At 36.7% G+C, this 27,536-nt stretch overlaps 1 long non-coding RNA gene across 1 annotated transcript in view; it reads right to left on the bottom strand.

Moving 5' to 3' along the window:
* The window catches only part of LOC124395458, a 124,762-nt gene that overhangs the window by 3,860 nt on the left and 93,366 nt on the right, over window positions 1-27,536 (bottom strand). The window contains exons 3-4 of the long non-coding RNA XR_006927630.1: window positions 24,434-24,837; window positions 3,186-3,334 (exon numbers count right to left, since the gene is read on the bottom strand). This is a non-coding gene — a long non-coding RNA (uncharacterized LOC124395458). The remainder of the gene's footprint in view (window positions 1-3,185; window positions 3,335-24,433; window positions 24,838-27,536) is intronic.

Genomic DNA, 27,536 nt, shown 5'->3' with positions numbered 1-27,536 from the left:
TACACAACCTCAACAACATACGGTGTGCAAATTGATTGGTTGTTTGATTTATTTTACAATTAAAGCTTCATATTATCTTTGTTAGCAGATTAGCAATCTGTACTATCTTTAGCTGTACTAGCTGTGCATCTTGAAAAACACTGAGAATCTCTTTCTTTACACATTCAATGAGAGGCCAGAAAAGACAGGAGAAATTGTCTTCTTTTTTTTTTTTTTACTTCAAATTCAAGAGGTCCATAGGATCTAACAAATAGGAACTAAAGTGGTGTAAGGGGAAATGCTAAAATACTTTCTTAACACACATGCTAATTAATTTGGTAATTAATCATTCACCTTTGATTCAACTATTTCTTATACCTAATTGAAAAACAATAGAAGCAATCACAGAAATTCGAATATCTTTCACCGTAAATACCATTACAAACCATCACATCGGCTGCAAAACATTAAAAATGCTACAAAATGGTTTTGCATTACACTGTGGGTTTGTGTACAGCATCAAATCATTATTATCAAACCAAATGAACCATTGTATTGGAATTTGGATGCTTCATGACATCTTAATGGTGTTCATTAGATACCAACAAGTGGATCTACATGTTGCCAAATTTGTCCTATTGGTTCCATGCTACTGAGGCCCACAGAGACAATTTCAAACGTCCATTAAAACCATTTCAAATTCTGTTCTTTTTCAGTTTATCAAACCACCATTAGGAACATACACTGGCTAGCACAATTGGTCTCAATTTTTCTTGAAAAAACCTGTACTGATTGTGAATTCTGACCTTCCATCCATCAGAGTTGCTAGACTGCACTGGGCGAAATCTTGTCTTGCACATATGCTCTAAATTCTACTCACGTTTACACTGTACGAACCCTGAGCTGAATATACAGTGATTAGAATAGTTTTCAGTTCTCGGACTCGAAACAGTACAGTAATTCATGCATGTTTGTTCTGCTACATAATGGAGTGGTGTGGAAAAGCACTTCTCCAGATGTGACCCTGATTGGCTTCATGCACAACGCTTTTATCCTCTCTGTTCTCCCCAGAAACATGTGCTTTCTTTCTTTCTTTCTTTCTTTCTTTCTTTCTTTCTTTCTTTCTTTCTTTCTTTCTTTCTTTCTTTCTTTCTTTCTTTCTTTCTTTCTTTCTTTCTTTCTTTCTTTCCTCCCTAGTGTATTATCACATTTCCGTGTGTCTCTCTTCTTAATCTCTCACTTCTCCTTCTGAATCTCACAGCTCCTAATGAAGATAACACTTCTGCCGAGACGAGCTCGGGCCTCGTTCTTTCTTTCTCACTCCCTGCCTTTCTCCTGTCTTTTGTTCAGTTTGTCTTTCCAAGACACCGAGAAGATTATTCATGGTTTTGGGTTATGAAGTATTTATTTGCACCACTAAAGGAGCCCTAGATAATATTTTAGTGCAAAATACTTCATCTTATCCTATTACAAAGATGAAATATAAGAAAAATATATATTTATAATTCAATAATGATTGTAATTTTTGGCCTTACCAAACGACTGCGAGTGCAGTATTGCTTTTAGTTCTACTAGCAAGAAATAAATAATGTGTAAGTAACATTTAACACACATTATGCCCAAATGTTCTGGTACCTTTTTGGATCAAAATAGATCCTAATGAAAGCACACACACTTGATAGCTCATTGGCTTGCCAGCTAATTAGCTCACATTAAATTTCATCATCCATTAGGTGCTTTTTTCTTTTCACCTGACAAGCTTTCAAGCTTCATTTTGAGTCATATTCTGTAAAAGTGTCATTCGCCATGTCTGCTGATGGTCTCGGCAATGCTGCTGTAAAAGTGGAATTTTACATGCCGATCGACAAACCATGTGATACACACACTGAAATGTCCTAGGGCAGTTATGTATGGAAATAAGGGTTCTTTTGGAACATTGCTCAACCAATAGTATTTTTAACCAGAATATTGACTTTGCTGATGGACATTGTGCTGTTGAATTCATGAATCAAATTGTTTAAAAGGCGTTAATCCAATTTTAACAGCTCTCTAACCTGAGCTTTGGCAGCAATTCAAATTACAGGTCGATTTCCTGTCATTTTTATTTGAATAGCTTATTTATTCTTGTTGTGTCGTTCATTTATAAATAAAAGTAATGGAAAAAGAATCAATGGATCAATGAATTCAAAAGGGGAAAAATTGGAAAGATTTGTGTATAAATTGTTTTATATATATATATATATATATATATATATATATATATATATATATATATATATATATATATATATATATATATGATAAAAGGACCATATTTCAGTGATTTTCTATAGCCATACTTCTATAACATTACTATAAACTAATAAAAAAATAAAGAAAATTGATATCCCCCAAAACAAACAAACCAACAAACAAACAAACAAACAAATAAATATGTCTTCTTTAATTCAGGGATCCCCAAGCAACAGGCCATGGACCAATTCCAGGCTGTTGTTACCAGACCTGACACAAAGAATACAAACTTTCAAAATTGTATTTTATTACTGTTTATTTCTGCCTATTGCAATTTTCTGCACTTTCCATCACTTTTTCCCACTCATTTCTGCAAAAACATTCTAGTTTCTTCAAATTGCAAGGGGATCACTGGTGTACTGCTCTTTTTAGGTCATTCTATAGGTTTTTGATGGGTTTTAGGTCTGTGCTCAGGCTGGTCCATTTTAGGATTTTGATTATCCTTTTTTAAAGCCATGTCTTTTTTGATGTTGTTGTATTCTTTGGGTCACTGTTATGTTGAAATGTAAAATTTCTCTTCATTTTCAGCTTATTGACAAAGGACAGAAGGTTTTGTGCCAAAATATCTTGGTATTTGGAGCTATTCATTTTTTTCATCCATCTATCATGACAAGTGTCTTTGGCCCAGGTGAAGAAAAGCAGCCGCAAAGCATAATGCTACCTCCACCATGCTTCACTGTTGGTATGGATGATTAGACTGATTAGATGTTACCATTAGACGTTAGACCATAATACATTTTCCAAAACACATGGTTTGGGGTGACTGAATTAATCTTTTGGCATAATTTAGACAGGCTTGAATAATTTTATTTTTTAAGAAATTACTTCTGTCTTGCCACTCTACCCTGTAGCCCAGACTCGGGCAAAATACAGGAGATTTTAGTCACAAATTCTTTGTAAAAAGTGACCAGTACCTGCCAGAAATTCCTGTAGTTCCTTCAGTGTTGGACTCTTGGTAGCCTCCCTGATCAGTTATTTCCTCGTCATCTCATTAACTTTGGAGGGTCGTCCTGATCTTTGCAAGGTTTCTGTGGTGCCACATTTTCTTTACTTTTCTCATTGTCTGTGGAAGAATTAAAACTGGTCAATGGTGCAAAACAGGATCTCTGCTATTAATAAAACTAATGCAATTTTGTGTCAAATTACACCGAATAAAACACTTCCGGACATAAATCCTATCACCCTGGCATTGATTATTTCCCACCAAAAAGTGTGTTATTCATTACTTTAGCTATTTGTTTAGACCTGCACAGACTTTACATAACAAATGACAATTTGGAAATGTTTGTCCCCTATATAAACATAAGGTCTTTCTTTTGATGAATGACGCGAGGGATGAACTGTAAATATGCTGAGCAGCCTTCCACAAGCGATTGCTTTAAGATTACACAGGAAGTACGGCTTCGCCGGAAATTTAATTGAAAATGCCACAAGTAAACATTTAACAGCTGGGCTGTTACTCATCCCTCAGACTGCAGTTCATTATTCAAGTCGAATCAAAAAAGTGTAGAATAGCTGCACATTTCTTACTGCACTGTCACATCAGGCTGTTAGTAATCTACTTTTGAAAGCTACGTCGACTTCGGGAACGTAGATGTGACATTAGACAGTAATAAATGTAGAACTCACAGGATCCAGTGAAGCCTAACATCAGGAGAATCATATGGCTTGCTCAAAAAAAAAAAAAAAAGGAATGCTCGGTATATACACTTGATAGGTAAAGATTGAGGGAAGTGGCATAGGACATACACAAAAAACAAGAACATCAACAACAACATCAACAACAACAACAACAACAACAACAACAACAACAACAACAACAACAACAACAAAATATTGAATTATCATGCTGCTGGGCCATGAACATTAACACAGATTTATAAATGTAAAAAAAAAAAATCAGACATTCCATTTTAGGTGATATGCTCTATGTTTGTATTTTTTTGACTATTCCATAACTTCAGCTGCAGAAAACTCCTACACATTGCTTTATTCAACATCAGCAACAAATTAAACATCATCAGAAACCCAAAAAATGGTCACAAATGACAGCTTAGGTCTGAATCGTTGTTATGTTGGTATGCAACTTTGGATCCTTGTGTAATTATGCTGCGATGCATGATATCTATAGTCAAAAGTATTGGAAGTTGGAAGCACACAATTGTAGAGGATGTCTCTGGGTGCTTTAGCATGAAATCTTCCGTTGGTTTTAACTAGGAGACCCAAACCTGTTTCAGCATTACAATGTTCCTGTTCACAAAGCCAGCTCATAAAGGATCGAAAGGGATGGAAGAACTTGAGTGACCGTCTATCGAGCTCTAACCTCAACCCTACTAAACACCTTTGGGATGAACTGTAGCATTGACTGCACCCAAGGCCTCCTCACATCACTTACATCAGTACCTGATATTACTGAAAAATATGTGGCTGAATAAGCACAAATCTCCACAAACACACTCCAAAATCTAGTGAAGCATCTTCCAGAAGAATGGAGGATACTATAATGGCAAATGGTCAGTAAATGTGAAATTGGATGTTCAAAAAGCAAATAAGAAAACTCATGGTTAGGTATCCACACATAGTGTGTATCTTGTTTCTTATAACTGCTGTTTTTTTTTCAAAGAGTATTCTGTCAGAAGGTTAAGCCATTGCATTGCAGAGAAGATATTTTCGTTCTATTTTTCCTTGACCTTTTTTGCTATTGTTATTGATGTTAGAACATATGATTGATGCCGGAAAGCCTAACATTGAAAGCCTGATGCCAGATCACAGCCTCTGCAAGGGACATATAGGACCAGAAAGCCGTAACAAAATTACCTGTGGAACCATTTTTTTTTCCTGGACAATACAATAATCTGTCAATGCCTGTGTTTTTTATAGTCCAATAGAAAAAATTGATAAAAGTACTTTTGCAAGTACAATGCAATAATGCTGAAATCTGTTCATAATAAATTGCAATAAATTGTCATTTTTTAAACTAATCGTACCATTTAAAAAGAAGGAACGTTCTCTTTTGCAAGCTTCCCCAGACCATATATTACTCTCTGGTTTCCACGCCTCTCTCCATCCCCTTCCTTTCTCATACCCGTTCATCATTTTCTCTATCTCTCAATATTTTTAACTGAAGAGAGATGGCAAAACACGGAAGGAGTTGAAGGAGTGTAATAGGGAGGGAAACGCTGGAACACAATGAACCTTTGAAAAACTAGCTTTCTTGAGCTCCAAAACCTATGAAAAAAAGCAGTTTTTCTCAGAGACAAAAGATTAGCGACAGAACCCTTCACATCAAGGCAGGCATGCGTGACATCTTGTGAGGGACCTACAGCAAAATGTGTCTTAAGCAACATCCAGTGTCAATTCAAGGCATAAAGGTTAGGCATTAATCAGTAAAGGGCTCTGTGGCTTGAGCTGTCAGTGTTGCTCTTCTTTTTCCTCTCTCACACACACACAGTCAGATGAGACAAGGCCAATGGACCACTTCATACATACCTTTCTTTTTCTAATTCTTTAAAAGTCAGTCAGGAAACAGCTCCTTGGTCCACATTGGCTTTAAATGCCAGCACTGTAGTCTTATTTTAGCAGGACTGCAAAATATATACTGTCAGAGTTCTGGGACATTTTGGAATGTGAGAGAGAGAGAGACAAAGAGAAAGAGAGAGATAGCAGAAACTGTGCAGTAAGAAAGAGTGAGGGTTTTAGTTGGTGAACACGAAGACAGGCATGACGCATCTGTAGCCAGCTAACATCCGTCCAACTGTGCACAGACAGCTGGTGGTATAATTCTCGAAATCTCACTCTTCTGCACAACGTGTGCTGGATAATAAAGCCAGATCGTTTGTAAATGCCAATGAAATGTAGATTTTTATTGACATAGTCGGTAATCACACACAGTGGGATAAATTTTCACTAATCCCATCATTATACAGGAAATGAAGGTGCTCCGGATCATGGCTGAACATTGCAACAATACTGCTCTCTTCCTGTGTGTGTGTGTGTGTGTGTGTGTGTGTGTGTGTGTGTGTGTATGTATGTGTGTGTGTTTTCATACAAACCCAAGACCATTTAACTTGTGTCACAACTTGGCCAGTAATGAAACGAGAAGCGTCTCGGCTGTAATTGTGTTGTGTAATTACCCCGGACTTGGAAATGAGTTTTGTCTATGTCAATGCAATCAAGACCATAAAAGATATGCTGACTCAGATGTGGAGGAAAAAATTATTTGGTTACGCTTAAATTTTGTAAACACATATACCACTTTACAATAGTAATTCAACATAAGCCCGATCTACCTCATGCATACTGTTATATCATTTTAAAATGGGAATATTATTGACCCAATCTACCAATGCAGCACACTTCTGCTGCACTCTGTATAGATAGATACAACTTTATTGTCATTGCATAGTACAGGTACACAGCAGCATAGTACAGGTGTACAGCAACAAAATGCAGATGTGCAGACACTTCTGTAAAGGTACAACAAGTAGAAGGTTATACGTCTATTGCATTGAAAAAAGTGTGCAAAAATCTGAATAATCAAATACACTAAATATACTGTATGTATATGTATATGTGAAATATTAGGTAGGATGTACTGTATGTAAGGTATATATAGATACGGCATGCAGGATATAAAGTACGTAAGGTATATATAGATACAGAATAAAGGATATACAGTATGTAAGAAAAACGATAAAACGGTACATTTCCATTTCCGGCACTTGCCAAATATTCTGATATCCCTCATAGAAGGTGACTTACAAAAACTGCTTTGAAGTATGTATCAAGTATAAAAACTCTAAAGAAGAAATATAAAAAAGAAAAGCACAGGTGTGTTGTGTGTCAAAACATTTTAAATACCACACGACACACTAGCAATATTATTGTATAAAGCTGAGGTTTTATCCTCACATGGGTTTTCATATGACTGCATGCCGACGACACTCATCTCATCCTCTCCTCCCCTCCCTCTGACACTCCTACTTCCTCTCAGATCTCAGCATGTCAGACACCTCTTCATCATGGATAGCAGCGCACGAGCTGAACCGTAATCTCAGCCAAACTGAACTTCTGTTCATCTCAGATGATTCATCTCTATGTCAGGATCCTGTGATCTTCCTGAACAGCTTTTTGATCTCATCTTTGATAGCTGCACGTTACCATGGACCATTGTTTTTTTCTTTCACGGTATCTGATACACTCACACCAATTTCTCCTTTACAACATCAGAAGGATGTGTTTGATTCTCTTAACGTACAGTACGCCATTTAGATGCTTGTACGGTCGCTTGTCATTTAGAGACTGGACTATAGAAAGTGATCCAGAATGCCGCTGTAGGACTCGGCAACCATCTTTAATTCTCTTTTAACCACCCTATTGCTTCTTTTCCTCCACTGGTTTTATGTAGCTGTTCGCAGCATATTTAAAACTCTGGTGCTTGCCTAAAAAGCCAAAAATGGACCTTCACTTATGTACCTCAATGCACACTACATTCCTTTCAATTCTCCAGCACTGCTCGTCTGGTCTTTTTGCCATTTCTCAGGGAACAACTAAGACGTACCTCAACACTTTTCTCTGTTCTGTCACCTAGGCAATGGAATAAATCCATAAATGTCCGAGCAGCCGAGTCTCTGGCTGTCTCCAAATGACAACCAAAGACTTACCTCAAAAAAAAAAAAAAAATTGGGTTATCTTAGTTATTTTCTTTCTATATTAACTTCTCATTTTTAGACTGGCTGTATGGGACCCAGTGAACCAGTGTCATGATGTGTTTCTTGATCCAGACTTCTAACTATACTTCTTGTTCTTCAAGAAAAAAATACATAAAAATAGAAATCCAATAAGAGCTCTCTGACAATATCTGTTTTCATTCGAGAAATTCCATTTTTTTTTGTTTATAAGATTACAATCTTGTCATTGTTTCACTGCACATCAACACACTATTTATTCCACATTGCACTATGAAGAGTGTAATAAAAAGAGACTGGTTATAGTTTTTTAGCCAATGAAATTGCAAGAATAACCCTACTCATTATGACAGTAAAGATAAATAAAAATGAATAAAGAACAAGTCGATTTCGGTACAAATCAAATTCAAAATGTATTTGTCATATACCATTGAAATGTTTTTTTTACAACTGGCCAACATGTAAACATGAATAGTAGAAATAGAATCTAAAGATAAAATAAAATAAACCAAAATTAAAGTATGAAGTAAAGTATAAAAGTATATTATTCAATTAAAAGTATAAGTATAACAAAAAAGTATGAAAATAAGGTTAGGTATGTAAAAAAATTAAACATTAAAATTAATTTACAAAATTGGAAAAAATTTACTCGTCTACACTGGGGCAGATACAATGTCCCCTGCTGTAGAAAATACCCTAGTTTAGTTCAAAAAGGACATGGGAATATAAAACTCATCTAACTCATAACAAACTGGCTGCTTTTAATTAAAGTAACACCTTTACAAATTAATGTTCAAAAATAAATAAATAAATAAATAAAATAAACATTACAAACCATGAATTGAGTCTTCTTCTTCTTTTTCTTTCGGCTTCTCCTATTAGGGGTCGCCACAGTGGATCATCCGTCTCCAAACTACTCTGTCCTCTACATCTGCCTCTTTCAACCCAACTACCTGCATGTCTTTCCTCACCACATCCATAAACCTCCTCCTTGGCCTTCCTCTTTTCCTCCTTCCTGGTGGCTCCATCCTCAGCATTTTCGTACAGATAAACCCCATGTCACTCCTCTGCACATGTCCAAACCATCTCAATCTTGCCTTCCTCACCTTGTCTCCAAAACGTCCTACATGTTTGAGGGCTTACATGACTTTAGGTCTATTGTTGTCCTCCAATTAATCAATCAGTGCAGTGTAGTTTCCAGAGCGAAATTTCCCCCCCTTGCATTAATTTATTACTCAGTAACAGATATGTTATTAAATGTATTTAAGGTCAATACTTCAAATGAAACATACTTATGTAAAAGGTAAATTACTTTAAGTAGAATAAGTAGAAATGCACATAAAAAACTACTCAATTACAGTAAACTTTCTTTTGGCTTCTCCCTTTAGGGGTCGCCACAGCAGACCATCCGCATGTTTGATTTGGCACGTTTTTACGCTGGATGCCCTTCCTAACACAACCCCCCCCATTTATCCGGGCTTGGGACCGGCACTAAGGCTTGTGCAACCCTAATGGCTGGGGTCAGTTCCCTGACCGGGGATCGAAACCGGGCCGCAGCAGTGAGAGCGCCGAATCCTAACCACTAGACCACCAGGTAAACTAACTTTCTTTTGGCTTCTCCCATTAGGGGTCGCCACTGCGGATCATCCGCATGTTTGATCTGGCACATGTTTTTACGCTGGATGCCCTTCCTAACGCAACCCTCCACATTTATCTGGGCTTGGGAGCGTCACTAAGAGTGGCTGTGGTTGGTTCTCACATGAAACTACTTAATTACAGTAACGTGAGTAAATAAAAATTTGTTACTTTCCATCTCTGCAAATTTGCATGCTGTTGTTTCAAATGTGTTATCAAGTTTTATGTGTTTCGTACATTCTACCTGTATTTATCCGTTCTCCAAGCAGTAGAACATAAAAATAAGGGAGGGTTTTCATGTTCTGGCATCTCATTCGCATTGTCCATTATGACGTTCACCAGCCATAGACTAGTCTAAGCATGCTGTATGTGTAGTGCCCGTGTGGTGGTCTGCCACTTAATATGTACACAAGGGAACTCTAATTTTAACTTTTTTCCACACGAGTGCATTTGGTACACATGTACACCATACCAGAAGTCCTGTAACTTAACAGATCTGTATGAATACATGTACCGTTAAACCCCTAATCACACAAATCTTTCTCATTGTTGTAAAGCATACCTGCTGCACTTAAATAAGACCAACACATTCACACAAAAAACCGACAAAACCCATGTGGACTTTCATAACCCCCAATCTGCTTTATGCTTTATTAAAAAAATCCCTACACTTGCTGTATAGATAGATAGATAGATAGATAGATAGATAGATAGATAGATAGATAGATAGATAGATAGATAGATAGATAGATAGATAGATAGATAGATAGAATTACTGTAAATAACAATTCCTCTACTCTGTTCAAGTCTTTCTCTCTGTGAATGCAATAAATAAGTAATGGCAGAAATACCATAATTACATTTACTGAAAAAGGACAGCAAAAGCCAGCGTGACAGTCCATTCAATCTATTACTGTTAGCAGTATAGAGTGAGTCTTGCTTTTTTTCCTGTCACATAATATGTATACGTCTAACGAAATATTGATCTTGTACACACTTTTATCTTGTATTGAGCATTTCGAAAAATTAACACACAGTTGGCGGCAGGCTGAGCGATCTTTCTCAAAAAACTGGGTGACATAGTTTCCTTTTTAGTATAAATCAGAATGTAAATTTACAGCATTTGCCAGAACGACTTAGAAGTGAGCAGCTGAGGGTTAAGGGCATTGCTCAAAGCAGTGGCACCATGATGGTGCTGGGATTTAAACTTTCGACCAACCGAGCCAGAGTCCACTAAGCTACCACCTCCCCAGTGTAATATTGTAATGTTGGTGATTTGGGATTCATTTTGGTCTTTACATTAATTGCAGTCCAAAGTCATGTTCATGGTACTGAGTGAAACCATTCACGGTTTTCTCAAATCTTCTTTCTGGCTGTTCATCAGCAGTAGCAGCAACAGCAGCATTGAGGAGTTTCCAAATGATGAGAAGTCCATCAGGAATTAGCTGTAAATGACACTGTGTGTGTGTGTGTGTGTGTGTGTGTGTGTGTGTGTGTGTGTGTGTGTGTGTCCTGATGACCTGATGCTATCTGGGCATGGAGGCTTCAGCAGTTACTGCACATGAATGAATGAATAATTCCCCAAAAATCTATAAAATCAGCACCCTGAGCATTAACTGTGCCACAGCCCTTACTCTTGAGAAGAGGCTTGGGGAAAATGAATGGAATTAGAATAAACAGGCTTTAGCACTACTGCACTTTATATCTCTGGCTCCATTATTCAATCAAACACTCCTGTTAATCCGGCATATCTGATGAATCCTAAAGTGTTCTTAAAAGTGGAGTAAGTCAGTTTAGAGCATTGATCAATTCGAAAGATGCAGCATTTAATTGGTCACATATGCTTTGAATTCCTTCAGCATTACCATGCTGTAATCTGTTTTTTTATTATTTCATTTTTTTCATCTGCATATTTGCCAGCTGCAGCAAAGTTTCTTACAAACTGAACAACAGCATGGCCAACAGCTTTGATAAAATCTGTTACATGACTGCACCCTGTCCAAGACATTTGTCACGCAAGAGCTATAAATAAAAATATATATTTTGTATTGTAAAGATTTAGGGAACTTTTGACAAACTCAAATTGCTGGTTGAAAAAATGTTTAGCTGAAGGAAACACTATCTCAGTTTCACTACACTTTATCATGAAATCAGATCCATGAACTATTTCCAAAATTATTTTAATGTGTAAAGTTACTTATTCAATCAAGCACCCTTTTGTGAGTTTTAAAAACCTTCTATTCTTGGTTAGGAAAAATAAATACAAGAATTCAATCAACCGTATTTACTAAGACCATACATTCCTATAATCAACAGGAAAATAAAACACCCACAAATAGGCTAGAGATAAAATTATTAGATTATTTGAGAAAATAGCATATTTTTACAATCACGTTTTCATAGTTAGTAATCATCTAATTTGGCCATATTAACTTTCATTACACTACTCTGGACAGGCTTTTTTATAGATGTTTTCTTACATTATATCCTGCCTTTGGCCTTATGATTTTGCAATCATTTTCATCTTCAGGTGTAGATTTTTGATTGTAGACTTTTTGACAGGACATACTTATCTCCTCAAGATTGTTCTTCACTTAGTTAGATGTTGGGAAAGGGTTTCTCTTTACCAATTAATTTCTCTCAGATCTCAGGAAATTCTGCTTCTATCAAACTTATCCAACTATCCAAGTTATCTTTTGGAGGTTCATGGTTTGCAGGATTCCATGTTTTTTTTTGTTTTGGTGTCTTGCTGTGCATGCCTTCTTTTGAAATACACTATATTGTAAAAGTATTGGGTCACCTGGTCATAGGTTATTAATCCATAAATTTGGTATGTGATTTTTGAGCATTGCATTCCACATTTACTCCAAATTTGCTCTAATAATTACCTCCACTCTTCTAGGAAGATGTTCCACTAGATTTTGGAGTGTGTTTATGAATATTTGTGTTCGTCAGCCACAAGGGTGTTACGAAAGGCAGGTACTGATGTAGGGGAAGTGAGGAGACCTGGGGTGCAGTCAATGTTCCATTTCATCCAAAAGGTGTTCAGTAGAGATGAGATCAGAGCTCTATAGCAGGCCACTCAAGATTCTTTCTTTTCAAAGCATGTAAACCATATCTCAAGGAGCTCACTTTGTGCACAGGGGCTTTGCCATGCTGGAACAGGTTTGGGTTTCCAATTTCACGTAAATCCTAAATTTTATTACACCACATCTGAAGACGTCTTATACAATTCAGTGCCTCCAGCTTTGTGGTAACAGTTTAGACAAGAACCACATATAACAGGAAAGGTCAGGTGACCCAATACTTTTGGCAATATAGTGTATGTACCACAGTTAATTTGGTCACCACTACATTTTTGGTCTTTTTAATTTTTTATTATATATCTATATATTTTAATTAAATATGGGTTTTTTAAGACGAATAATGGCTTCCATCTACACATGCATCTACAAATCTATGGAGTTCCGCTTTAACTCCAGACCTGTGGAAAGCCTGTGAAAATGGATGGACTGTGGGAAAAAACAAACAAAATTAAATCTTGAACGGTTGCCATTCGTAAATGGTTAATGCAATATTTATGTCAAAATCTATGTTTCAATTAAATTAAAGTCTACACTTCAATCACATCTTGATTGCTTCCTTTCAAATCTATCTGACATTCTTCAGGGTCCCATCAGTTCAACCACGGAAAGCCATTGAGCTGCAAATGTCAGCAGTAGTCAATTTTTTTTTACACTTTCACAGTCGAAAAATTTAAATGCACACACTTTCTAGATGAATAAATGCCATCTTCATTTTTATTCTTGCATCTCCCACGGAGCAGAGTTTGATTATTAGGGCGCACAGTTGGGGTGCTAAAGGAAAATTATATTGTGCAATATACTGCTGCTTGTTCCTTTCAGTTTAGCTCAGCTGGGGTGAACACACAAGCAGACACAAACATACACACATACACATTGTTTTTAGCATATAACTGTTCATCACTACTATTCTACAATAATATAGAACAGTTATGTTAAATAGACATCATTGAAACCTTCCACAAATTTATATTTACAAATTTCGCAAACATTTCCATCCACAGACGCATACATGCGATGCGGAACGCAATCAAAACACGGAGCTGTTAAGAGCCCACAGTAATATGAGTGCAATACACTAACATTTCCACCCACTGACAGAAAACAAGTAGGCCCTTGAACAAACACCCATAGATCAATGCAGGTGGAGTGATACAGCTTTATTTAGTCTTCACACAAACGAAGGTAACTGCAACTGAAAAGTAGGCCTCTCACAGCGCTAAAGCCGTTTAGCTCAGTCTCTCAGCATCAGCTCTCGAGCCTAAGCCCTTCACTGTCTTACTCACAAAAGCATGGCGAGCCGATTTGAAAGAAAAAGCCCATGCTTCTGCCCTGAGGAGCTTCCCTGTCCATCTTAATCATGGGACAAAAACAGGAAGTGAAATGACAACTCAGTTTTCAAGTCATCACCACTGTACAATCTGTTAATAATCTAAATAATGAAGGAAAACAGATTGAAAAAAGAAGACAAAATGAAACAAAAGCAAATGCTACCAAAATGATTGAATATTAAATTGATGGGAATATTAAACACTCTTTTCTGATTGGTCAGAATATTTTGGTTTGTTCTCTATAGCAGCAGTGACAGTAATGGCTGATACAATTCAGATCACAGGTTTACCTCTCATTTGAATAGATTACCATTAACCCTAACCCTAACCCATCACAACTAACCCTAAACCTAACCCATTACATAATCTAAGAGTCATAACGCACAGATTAATTAATAGTCAAAATAATGTGAAAAGTTCTATTACAGTGTTGTCCAATGTTTTCCGCAAAGGGATGTTGTCAAGTCAAGTCAAGTCAAGTTTATGTGTATAGCGCTTTTCACAACAGACATTGTCTCAAAGCAGCTTTACAGAAATCAACAGTCAAGGTAAATGGTGTGCATTTATCCCTGATGAGCAAGCCATGGCGACTGTGGCAAGGAAAAACTCCCTTAGATGTAATGAGGAAGAAACCTTGAGAGGAACCAGACTCAAAAGGGGAACCCATCCTCATTTGGGTGACATCAAGAGTTTGATCATACGTTGTGGGTGCAGGTTTCATTCCAACCAACCAAGGGCCACGCCTGATTGTCACTAAATGTGAAAATCATTAGATTTACACAGGTAGAATTTGGTGCAGACTTGCTTGGTTGGAATAAAAATCTGCAAAAACAGGCTCTTTGGGGAAAAGATTGGATACCCCTGTTCTAGAAGATTTTCTTTTTACATTTATTGAAGTTTCTTTAAGGTCAATGCCTTATACCAGTCAGGGTTAAAGCCCTCCTTAAGGTTTTCTCTTAATAGAGTGGTTTGCATTTTGGAGTATCTTGAGATAAAGCTGGATTTTGGTTGTTTTTCTAACTTATAACTTTAATAGATTAAAAGTGTGGCTTTCTTTAGTAAACATTGCTTTTTGAAAATTTTATTTGTTGTTATATTTAATGGATCAGGCATTAGACTTTGGATCTGAAGGTTGTAAATTTAAATCCCAGTCACACCAGTCTGCCTGACTAAGGCCCTTAACCCCATAGCTACTAGAATAAGATAAAATGTAAGTCATTGGATAAGGACTATTGCAAATGAAACCCGTGTGAGGCTGGTTGCAGTTAAGTCTCGTTCATACCATCACCGATTGATATTTTATGTTACTTGAAAGGGACAGAATATCAATTACATCCATTAATTACATATTATGTGGAATATTCGGAGTAAAGGGAATGAATGCGGTTGTAGATGTGCCTGTATTTACTGTATTTTTGCTTTTCTATTCCTCTTAATTAACATTTAATGGACAAATTATGTAGTTAAGTGCTTGTTATTGAGATTCTCCTTTGGGTTCTAAGGAGGAATCGAGTTAATTTCTAACTTAGCAATCAATAGAATTAAAGATTCACAGATAGCCCTGCTGTGTAGATTTTTTTTTTTTTAATAATTTTATGTTACTTCAGGTTTGTTCCCTTGTTTCAGACCATGCCGAGAAACAATTAAGGCCTGACAAGGCATAATCATTGTGCCAGGTATTGCAGAAGACCTCAACATTTTCCAATTCTAATCCATTCCCAGATGTCTATTTAATGATGAGCCCTTTTCATGTGTTGAGGGTGTTAAAGAAGAATAGAGATATGAAATAGAGTTTTTAAATGACATCTTGACTAAGAAATGTGTTAAATAAAAATTGCACACCTTTGAAATTAAGAGTTTTTCTCCCCCACTTTCTCATCATAGATATTGCATCTGAAATATTTTTCCAGATCTTTGCGCATTATAATAAGTAAAAAAATTGTCTGCTTTGAATCATGATAACATGGTGCCATGTTGTCAAGAACTCACAGAAGCAGAAATGAATACTTGGTAGGAACAGCAAAGCAAAAAATGGCAGGCAGGCACATAAACATGAAACAAGCTTTGTTTGGGTTAATTGCAAAAAACTATAAGGGGGTAACTTTTATATTACAGAAAGAATGACACATGGCAACAAATACAATGGCGGGAATGTGGAAGTCCATAGCTAGGGGCAGCCTTGACACAGATCCCTGGATAAGAGCCGTGTTAAGGGGCCACGAGTGGCAGCTTGGCAAGATGAGGGCTTGAACCCCCTTTCTATCTATCTATCTATCTATCTATCTATCTATCTATCTATCTATCTATCTATCTATCTATCTATCTATCTATCTATCTGTCTGTCTGTCTGTCTGTCTGTCTGTCTGTCTGTCTGTCTGTCTGCCTGCCTGCCTGCCTGCCTGCCTGCCTGTCTGTCCATCTGTCTGTCTGTCTGTAAAATTGCTTTGTGGAAAAGGTAGCTCCATGGTTAAGGATCTGGGTTCCTGATCAGAAGGTTGGAGGTTCCAGCCTAAGTATCACCAAAGCTGCAACTTGATGGCCCTTCAACAAGGTCGTTAACTCTCTGTGCTCCAGGGGTGCTGTATCAAGCTTACCTCAGCTTCCTTACATTGCTGGGGTATGTAAAGCAAGAAAAAAAAAAGCACCTTTACCTTTGTGACTATGTCCACTGTATAAGAACTATTTTTAAATAAGTTGAATCTTGTGAGATGTGAGGCATGTTTTTTTATATATATATAGTTTTTTTTATGTTATATCCACAGCTCAAGAGATGAAATTTAAAAGCTAATTTTTTGCCCTTTCTTGCAGTTAGCATTATTTGCATTTGCAGATAAAACTCCGGACATTTCCTTCCGTGAACCTATTGCACAACAAAAATGGATGACTCAGCAGATACAAACTCAAGATTTCTTTTCGTTACATTTGTTAGTAAAGATCAGGCATAACCTTATGACCACCTGCTCAATATTGTGTTGCCCCCCTTTTGCTGCCAAAACAGTCCTGACCCATCAAGCATTAGCAGCATTAACTTATTCAATATAAGCTACATGAAACCAAAAGCCTGCTTGCATCAATGAACACCCCACAAGAGCTGCAGTTTTGGAGATGCTCTGACCCAGACATCTAGCCATCACAAATTTGGCCTGCCACCATTTTCCTGCTGCCTAATATTTTCCAATCACTAACAGGTGCCATGATTAAGATATCAATTGTGTTATTCACTCCTAATGTTATAATGTCATAATATTATGCCTGGTCGGTGTATTTATATACGGAATATTTATTGCATATTCCATTTATATCATTAGAATTTAGTTTCTATTTTATTGCTACTTCTATCATATTACTTTGCTCAATTTTCATTTAATTTTTCTTTTGTATTCTATTGTATATCACACCAGAATTTTAATACATTCCAGATAATTTTACTTCCTATACTTCTTTTTTTAAGTGAACAAATAGTTATATTGAAAACAACGGAAGCTCAACTGAGCTTATTGCAAGCTATCCAAATTCTGAGGTAGATGTCTTTCACAGTTAGAGAGCAATGTTTTCTTATTCCATGGTGTCTTGTTATCACCAATGCTAAAACATCAACCCAGCTCTATGCACTATGTGTAAGAAACTAAAAACTTGTGAGTGTGTAAAAGAAAAACTAACTACGCCGTTAGGTTGTGTGATGATACCGATTGTTTGCCTTGTTATCACTCTTTTGTCAATCTTTGTCAATAAGAGCATATTTTCATATAGTGCATGTTTAATATTTAAATATTTCCACAGCAATGAGCAAAGAATTTGCATACATGAATAATGATTTTTATCTGTTCACAGTGGACAGAGGAAGATCTGCATGTCCAGCTCCTTGTATTACTTATGTTGTGGTACAGTAGCTATAAATAGCTGCCCTGTCTTTAATTTTACTCTTCTTTCCCTTAAAGATAATAAGCCAATAATACAATTAAAACATTTTTTTTTAAATTACAAAATATATACTGAACATCACAAGTTCTCCATCTCAAATTCTTTTCCCTTAAAGGTTCAGGTCTGATGTTGGAGACTCACTTTGTGAACATTTAATAAACATCTCCGTATGGAAAATGTAACCAATCAACAATTTTTTTTTTCATGCTACATAATATACAAGAATGAGTACAATCCTGTGTAGTCCTGTGATTTGCCTTGTAGTCCGAACTATTTTGAGAGCCACTTTTATAGTCAATTAAGCACCCAATTGACCACTCAACAGCTCTCTCCTATAAATGCATATATATTTATTTTATTTTGCCACCCATTTGAAGAAGCGGGTGTCATGCGAAAAAAGAACTTCTAACAGGCAAAAGCTCTTGCGGCAATCAAAACTGTATGACGATCTCCAACCTCTAACCCCACCCCTGCCGTAACCTAAATCACAAATAGCTTTTCGAAACAGCTTGCTTGTGCAAATACCTATAAATTTGCAATCACAAGAGCACATTGCATTTGCCCCTAGTACTTGCCTGGCAATTATCCTGCATAGTTTCTGCACTTTCATTTCACTCCCCATTAAACTAGCTGTAGAGGAATCTTTTTTTTTTGCAGTGAGACTAACAGTTTTCTAACCTTGATCCTTTTATTTCAGTGTTGTATGACTCTCCATGAAAACCACACAGTCATGGCCCCTTTTGCTAATTACTTTTTCTGACTCTTTGATTCTCTTTGCACCCTATAAAGAGCTTCAGGATTCAGATGGTCACCTCAAATATGACATTTGAATGAACCACTGAGGCACTTTACACCTTTCTGAGTGCATGTACTGTATGTGTGAGTTCAGAGCATGTGAGATGGAAATAAATGTATTGATTCCAATGAATGTATTGCTTTAAATGGATCAAGTTTAAAAAAGAAGATGAAAAATGAAGTTTTTAATTAAACAAGTGCACCCTGGAGAGCTCTCGTGCCACCTTTTTGTTGCAGTGAACTGTTTCCTTTTTTAAAAAAAATAGTCATTATTTGGTTATTTGAGATCACTGATGTAGCCTGATAATCAGCCTTAGGGTTTAAGTTAGTGGAATGTTTAGTGTTTGGGTTATGGTTAAGCTTTATAATTAAGGTTAGAGGTTAGGGTTTGGATTTAGGGATTAAGGATAAGAGTGGGGTTTGGTTTAGAGTTTATAGAGCATGAATAGAACTACAATTATTGGCAAATATTTTTATTTTCTTACCATTGATTATTTGTAAAAACTATTAAGGTCTACTATTTTTCTGTTCTGGAGTGTAGTGTAAGATCTTACATGACCCATAGAGGGCCACACACACAGTATGACATACTGAGGCAGACTCCTGAGACATGGTTCAAAGAACGGGCAGGATATTGCTGGCTTTGTCATTTACGACACACACATAATACTGCACATGAGTGCATCCAAAGGAACTAAAGGAAAAGCAACATTTGTCTTTCCATTCATCGCAATAGAAAAACCTGAATGGATACAAAGTCAATTGAGATTCACCCAAACATGCATCAGTAAAAGGTTGCCAAACATTTTTGCTGCTTATTGTTACGTATTAAATTAAATATTACATTATTGCATCTTCAGCCAATTACAATGGCTTTTTTATGGATTGTTTTCAGTATTTCCTCTTTTTACCTTACAATTTGATGTCAATCATTTTCTTTACAGTACATGAGCTCACTGATTGGCAAATGTCACTTAGGTTGACATATACACTTAGTGCATATTCTAGCTCTGAAGGAAGCTGGGGTCAGAGTGCAGAGTCTGCTATCTTACAGCACAGAGGGTTAAGGGACTTGCTCAAGGGTCCCACAAGTGGCAGCTTGGTAAACCCTGGGCTTGACCCCCCTAGTCTTCTAATCAGTAACCCAGAGCCTCATACACTGAGCTATAACTTCCCTATTATGGCATTTGGCAGATGCTATTATCCAGAGCAACTTGCATTTTGTAAATTTTATCCAACTGAGCAGTTGAGGGTTGGGGGCCTTGCACAAGGGCCCAGCAGTGGCAGCTTGGTGGTTTAAACTCATGAACTTGAATTTGAACTCATAAATTTGAACTTTCGATCAGAAATCAAATATCTCATCCATCCAATGAATACAGAAAGTTTTGCCCTTTAGACTTCTATCCATTAATTACTGTGTCATAACTGAGATTCTCTTGCACCACTCTTTAGCTTGACTATTGTTTTCTGAGCTCAGGTTTTTGTCTCTACAATTTTTTTGTTGCCATGTCCTTTGGTCTAGTCAGGATTCCTGCCAAAAGTTACCAGTAGATAGAATGTCTATTATGGATATTTGCCCCACTCATATGACTGTTTATAGCTGATACTTTGCAATCCCAATCGGGGTGTTCCAAAGATAAACTCTGAATCCATAGTAAATAAATGAAGTAATAAACGACCTTGCTTTTAATAATAACTATCAAATATTTTACCCGAGATTTATTAGGGCATTCACAAATGCAAATTGATTATTATTAGTCAGATAGGTATTGCGGTCCAAAAATGTGTTAGTCTAATTACATTAAAAAGGTTTCTAATAGAACATTTGATAAAGCTATTAACTTAAAAATAGCAAATAAAAATAAATAAATAAATAAGATGAAACATTGGACAAAAGTGCTCCATGGTGCGGTTTCTCTTTAGTTTGAGGCTACAATATGTTGAGCTGGCTGGAGAATAGCAATCCTTCTGCTACATAACTGATTGCAGAGAATCTGGATCGTGTGCTTACTTACAAGGACTTCTCCTTATCACACCCTGCACAGGTAGACTCACGTGAGCAACCTGTCTTGCTCTGTCTCCCATATCACCCTGCTCCTTCAGTCCAGGAAATAATACATTTCAACAGGAGACTCGATCGTCAGAGCACCAACAGTTGCGTCCTCTTCACGTCGCCCACCATGTAAAGCAATGACAAATGATAGCAATCTCATACGCTTTTTCTCGCTCGCTTTCATTCCTTCCATTTCTCTCCTGTTATAACCCCAAAACAGATTAAAGATCACAAGATGCTTATCTCACTTTGCCCATAGCTGTTCTCACAGCAGCACAAGCCGGGACTCAAGTCTTTTTTAGACTGTCAATTTGTCATTTAAGACTAATGAATCATAAAAAAAAAAAGAATTCACTGAGACCCAAATTTGTAGCAGCTCTGGTAAAAGGAATCAGTGGTTACAGCATTCACATTGGAAAGACACAAAAGTTATCCAAACTACCAGAGACATGTGAGTTTTGATATATAATGCTGATAATGCTACATGATGGTACTGTAGATTAGACCTAGTTAGGTTGAGGGTTAGAGGTTAGGATTAGGGGTTTGGCTTTACTAATAGTTATGGGTTAGGAGTTAAGGGTTGGGGGATAAAATTAGCTTTGGGATTAGGGTTTAGGAGTTATGGGTTAAGGATATAGATAAGTTTATAATTAGGAGTTATGAGTGATATAAATATAGGGTTAGGGTATTGGGGTAAGGGTTAGGGAATATTGCTAGGTTTGGGGTTAGTTTTAGGGTTAGGAGTAAAGTGTTAGTGGATGGGTTTGGGTTAGGAGTTAGGGTTATGGATATGATATGAATAAATAAGGGAAGTTAAGGGTTAGGGGATAGAGTTAGGTTTAGGTTTAAGGTTAGGGATAAGGTTAGGATTAGGGGCATAGGGTTAGGTTTAGGGTTAAAAGTTAGAGGAAAAGCATAGGTTAGGTATAGGTAGGTTAAGGGTTAGGTTTGAGTATAGGGCATAAAGTATAAGTATAAAGCAAAGAGTATTTGTTTAAAACTTGAATTAGTCTTATTAGTCTGTTTATTTTTCTTATAAATGGTTTGCTATTTAAACCTGTAAATAACAGTTGTGGTAATTTGTGCTATATATTGTTTGCTAGTTTCAAAGCTAGCTTTATATTATCTTAGCAGAAGTCACCTGCGCACACACACACACACACACACACACACACGCACACAGAGTCTACTCTTTCCGGAGAGGATAGGATTTAAAATGCACAGCACACTTCATTTCAGACAAAGTTTCCCTTGTTTGCTTTTCGCAAACAGACAGCAAAGCACACGAAACAGTACCTCTACTTCTCAACTTATTTTCACATTTCTTACAAAGCATTCATTGTAAGTGAAAGGTTGAGATATAAATTAGTCTATAAAATAGATATTTAATAGCAACACTTCTATACCATATTTTTATCATGTGGCAGTAGCACAATGGATATAATCTGGCAGATACAGGTCAAGAGCTGTAATGGACTGTCTTGAGTATTTCAGAAACAGCTGATTTCCTGGAATTTCTAGGTTTACACACACACACACACACGCACACACACACACACACACACACACACACACACACACAAAAACCCTTAATAAGCAAAATTTGTGGTTAAAAACACATCAGATTCGTCAGAAGAAAGTGGCCAGAATGGTTCTGGCTAGAATCCATTCCAGTTTCAAGCTAGTGAGCAGAAAAGCTAAATCTTAGCATAGACAAGCTACAACAACAGAAGACCACATTATGTTTCAGTCTGAACAGACTCAGTCTGCAGGTGTCAGTTTGGATTTTTTTTTGGACTGTTACAGCCTATTTTGGTGCAAAAACGTGGAGCTTTTTTTTGATGGCAAAATTTGATGGCAAAATGCTAACAACAAAGACAATTGAACAGATATCTACTTGCAATTGCTTGGGAGGTGGTAGTGCAGTGGTTAAGGCATTTGACTCTGTTTGGGAAGGTTACAAGTTCAAATCCCAGCACTCCAATCTCGAAGTGATAAGTTGAGGAAGATGTGATTGAGATGGTTTGGACATGTGCAGAGGAGGGACATTGGGTATATCGGTATGAGAATGCTAAGGGTGGAGCCATGAAAAAGAAGGAAAAAAGGAAGGCCAAGGAGGAGGTTTATGGATGTGGTGAGGGAAGACATGCAGGTAGTTGGTTTGAATGAGGCAGATGTAAAATACAGGGGAGTATGGAGACAAATGATCCACTGTAGAGACCCCCAATGAAAGCAACCAGAGGAAGAAACAGTTTTTTTTAGGTACATTGACAAAGTAATAATATTTATAGTTGTTATAGCATCTGTAAGTTTTAGCGTCCTTGCTAAGATGAAAACTTTATATTATACTTACCCTATAAAACCTTATAATGTAGACCTACTCCTCTAAGAGACCCCTAAATCTGTGCCAGAACAACTGTCTTATTTTCTACCCACAATCAACTCATGTATATTGTAGAATTTCCAGCCATGGCTACACAGATATTAAATCATAGATGGCAGTGGATGACATTTGCTCCTCCAATCGCACACTTTGTCTCCGCCCTTGGCTATTCTGCTTCTATCCGGGCTGGTTCAGTGTCTCTAAGCCTTCTGGCTCTCTCTTTATCAATCCTCTGCAATTCTTCTTCTGTAGATTTCAATTCGAACAGATATTGCTTCGGGACATTTTAGAGAGAAAAAAAAAACCAGTAACTTCACCCAAACTGAATATTATTCTCTTTCATTTTTCTTTCATTTGGTCCATAATTGCTAAGGAGCTGAAAATTTTAGGTGGTTACAGTAGAAACGACTGGGAAGGAAGGACTTTTTTCAGCTAGTTTTTCTTATTCATTAGTTGCATTAATATGATAACTAATCAGACTAATACTTTTTTCTCATCACTGTTCAAATCTTTATAGAGGGCTTTCTCTCAAAGTGAATATAATGTGAGAGAATAATTATTGGGATATTCCCATTGCTACTGAAATGTGACATTCACATTTATTGTACTTAAATCAGTTTAAAACATTATATAGAGTAGGCTGTGTTTCATATGTTGCCTCTGTTCTTACCTAAACCTTTGCTTTTAAACACACATTAAGATTATTTATTCTAAACCCTGTCAAGTAGTTGCATCATTATTTCAAAATAAGTCAAGACAAGGTTGTTAGGGTAAGTAATTTTCTAGCTATTATTAGGCAGAGTATGTTGTTTTGATGTTCTTTGCTGTTTTTTCCAAAGGGAGAGCCGAGTTACAGTAGTGTAGAAATATAATTAGGGGGCCAAGCACCGAAAATGTATTCTGTAGCTATACAAGGTGGTATCAAAAAGTTTCTAGACTAATGGTGTATCTAGTGCTATTCTGACCAATTGCATTACCACATCTGTGATTTCATCATGGACTGCAAGTAAGAGCAAACATAAAATTCTGAGTGAAACTGCAGAGAGATGTTTGACATGCGTTGAAAATATGGCGATGCTGCAGTGAGCCGTTCAAGTTACTTTAAGTGGCACATGCGCCTCAAGAGAAAAAGAACATCACTGGAAAACGACAAGAGACCAGGAAGACCTTAAACAAACCCAACCCTGGACATTTTGGACCCATTCAGCAAATTGTGCATGATGATTGTCACAGAACAATCCACGTGATCTCACTTTTACGCCCGTGCTACTCACACGATTTGGCTCCTGAGGACTTCGCCCTCTCCCCAAGATGATGATCCAGCTCAAAGTTTGCTGTTTTGACACCATTGCGGAGATCCAGCACGAATCGCAGAAGGTGCTAGACCTGAACAGAAGACTTCCAGGCTTTATTCCAGAAGTGGCAGGAAATCTGGGAGCGCTGTATTGCTGTTCAAGGAGAATATTTTGAAGGTAACAGTGTGCAAATGTAGATAAATAAAGTACTTTCTTTTAAATAAAACTAGTCTCGAAACATTTTGATACCACCTGGTGTCTTCTTTATCCTCTTCTTCTTTTGCTACTTTAATGTTGGAGGAGGACGAGGTGGTAGCTCAATGGTTAAATCAGAAGATCATGAGTTAAAATCCCAGCACCCCCAAACTGCCACCACTGGGCCCCTGAGTAAGAAAAGAAACGTCATTAGCTCATTTGTATAAATAAGATAATTGTAAGTCATTCTGGATAATAGAATCTGATAAATGCTGATAATGTAAATGAGTCTTAAACTATTTTTCTTTATAAAACACAGTTTTGAAATATTTGCATATCAGCATATTTGCCAACATGCCAAAACAAAGGCCATATCTTATAAACAATTATTTATTCAGATCAAACTTTGCTGTTAGACCATGTTTTTGCTTTCAAACTAGTTATTTTGAGCAATTCAACATGAAATTATGATTTTTCTTTCCTGGGAACAACATTTTCTAAATGATGCAACCAAGCATTGGCCATTTTGAATTTTGAGCCGAAACAGTTTCTTTGCTTCTTCTTCTGTCTAATTTAATTCTTCTTCTGTTATTCAACACAGTACATTTGTAACATACAGACAAATTGGAACAATGGAGGTTCACTCACCTGTAATTGATCGTATCTGCACTAGTAAATTTATTAGCTAAGGCTAAAAAGAAGTCATGGCATAAATTAAAATCTACTTAATGTATTTATATACATCTGCTAGACTTCAGGACTTTACCTCAACCATTTAAATATTATTTAAGGAATAAAACATGATGTGAACATGCTGTTATGAAAAATTATTCACTGGTGCAGTGGAGTGTTGGAGCACTCCACAAGTGTTTTATTTGTCTTGTGTTGCAAATGATTAATTATCTTATTGTATATTTATCATATATCGTGTATTTTTATCCATTCCTAGTTACATGTAATGGTAACCTCCATAAAACAAGTTCGTTATCACTTATGCTGCTGCAGCAATGAAGAATCGTTCATAAAAGCAAAAGTGCAAAAAATACCTGAATTACAGTCACAACAAAATACAGACATCTCACATAGTTTGTCATTTGCATACTAACTGACTTTGTGTTAGCTTTGAGAGGGTTTAAATACCTGAACATTCAATGCTGTTTTCCAACACTTCTGTAGGAATACTTCAGAGAATTGCACTAAAAACGTGCATTTTTCATCCAAACCATTCCGAAGCCCTTTGTTTACTTCTCATCGAGCAAATTATGCGTAATATTTGTAGAATCGGTGGAATTTCCACTTTAATTCGTCCTTCGGATCTTTGAAGCCTGCCGCAGTTAGAATGCAAAGAAACCCAGACTTTGCTCTTCTTTCCTGGAGTGGCACACGCACTACTTTAGAGTCGTCGGGTTTGAACGATTGCACGTGGAATGCAGAAGTTTTGATATCTGAAGCCTTTTTTCTTATCAACATTATGCATTTTCAAATCAAGAGTTTTAAACAGTGGGTAAAAAATCGATAATCAAATCAAAAATCTATTTTGGCTTTAATGGCTTGAATATAAATCTGCCACCACGGGCGGGCGGAAAGAGTGAATCGTACATATCCGATTCAAACTGTCATCGCTTGGGCATTTCATAGCGTGTTATTGATGTCCTCACTGACAGAGTGTCCATTAGCCTTTTAGAAGACATGAAAGTGCTGGAAATTCCAGATGACAAACATTGTCACAGAGCCAGACTAAATGAATAAAAGACCTTTATTTCTTTTGGCCCATTGCACACACATGCACATTCACACTATTCTTACTGGTGCAATACACACAGCTAGGCCTCTTTGAGAATGTCTAAGACAAAAAAAAACAAAAAAACACCCTCTATTACAGACAGAAGCTTGCTATAATAAGATTACAGCATCTGAGACTGAAGGATAAGATTCTCAGTTCGCCTGCACTTTTGTCTCCTGTGACAGCAGCCTACATAATGCATCTTTAAATCACATTCTCTTTAGATGTTTGACAAAAAAAACATGGATGGGAATTGCTTGGTGAGCGGTTCGAAGCCGCTCAAATACACCTCCCCCCTTTCCCCACTGTACTGAGGGTGTTTTGTGAAACTGCAACCTGGGGGAGGTGTGCTATACAAATGAGTTTTCCCCTCAGATCACTTGGGCTCTAAATTTAAGTGTGTTAATGATTCTGACTCTCGAAGGCAGTCGACACATTTCGTTTTCTGCCAACATCTCCAGGCCTTCATTCCTTCAAAGATGATGCAAACAAAATCTTTAGCTATACTAATACATTGTATATTTTACTATACATAATATATGCATATTGCAGATGTAGACAGACATGCATACAAAAAAATACATACAGTACATTCCATGGTCAAAAAGAAAAAGAAAAAGAACAAAGCCGATGGCAGAAATGACAAACTATTATACTTCTAATTGTCGTATCACTTTATTTGTCTGTAAACTTTTTATTTAAGTCTCAAATCATTTTTTATTTGATGTTAATGAGCTTCAAATAGTCACAGAGGAGCTGAAAATGTGAACCCAGCCAGGTGCTGAATTTTAAATCAAACATTTTCATCATTATGATTTTGTCTTTGCGTACAAGAATTCTTTAGATAAGTGAATTTCAGTGCTTCGTGCTTTTTGCCAAACAGTTAACATGCAGATTGTGGCAAAATAATTTTCATTTTTGTAAAATTTTTGACAATGATTTATTGTTAAGACCACTAAAGCTTCATTTGTTTCTTGTTTGAATTTCTTTTTCTATAGACAATTATATGGAAAATTTGAAAACTCATCCAACAAAACGTTGACTTAATCTCTGGTAGGTTTGCGCTAATGCAATAACAGCCTGTGGTTGTTTATATTTAGCTAA

Source organism: Silurus meridionalis, chromosome 13, assembly GCF_014805685.1.
Source record: "Silurus meridionalis isolate SWU-2019-XX chromosome 13, ASM1480568v1, whole genome shotgun sequence".
NCBI classification, from domain to species: Eukaryota; Metazoa; Chordata; class Actinopteri; order Siluriformes; family Siluridae; genus Silurus; species Silurus meridionalis.
Note: the sequence above shows the minus strand (reverse complement) of the source record. Positions and strands in the feature narration are given on the sequence as shown.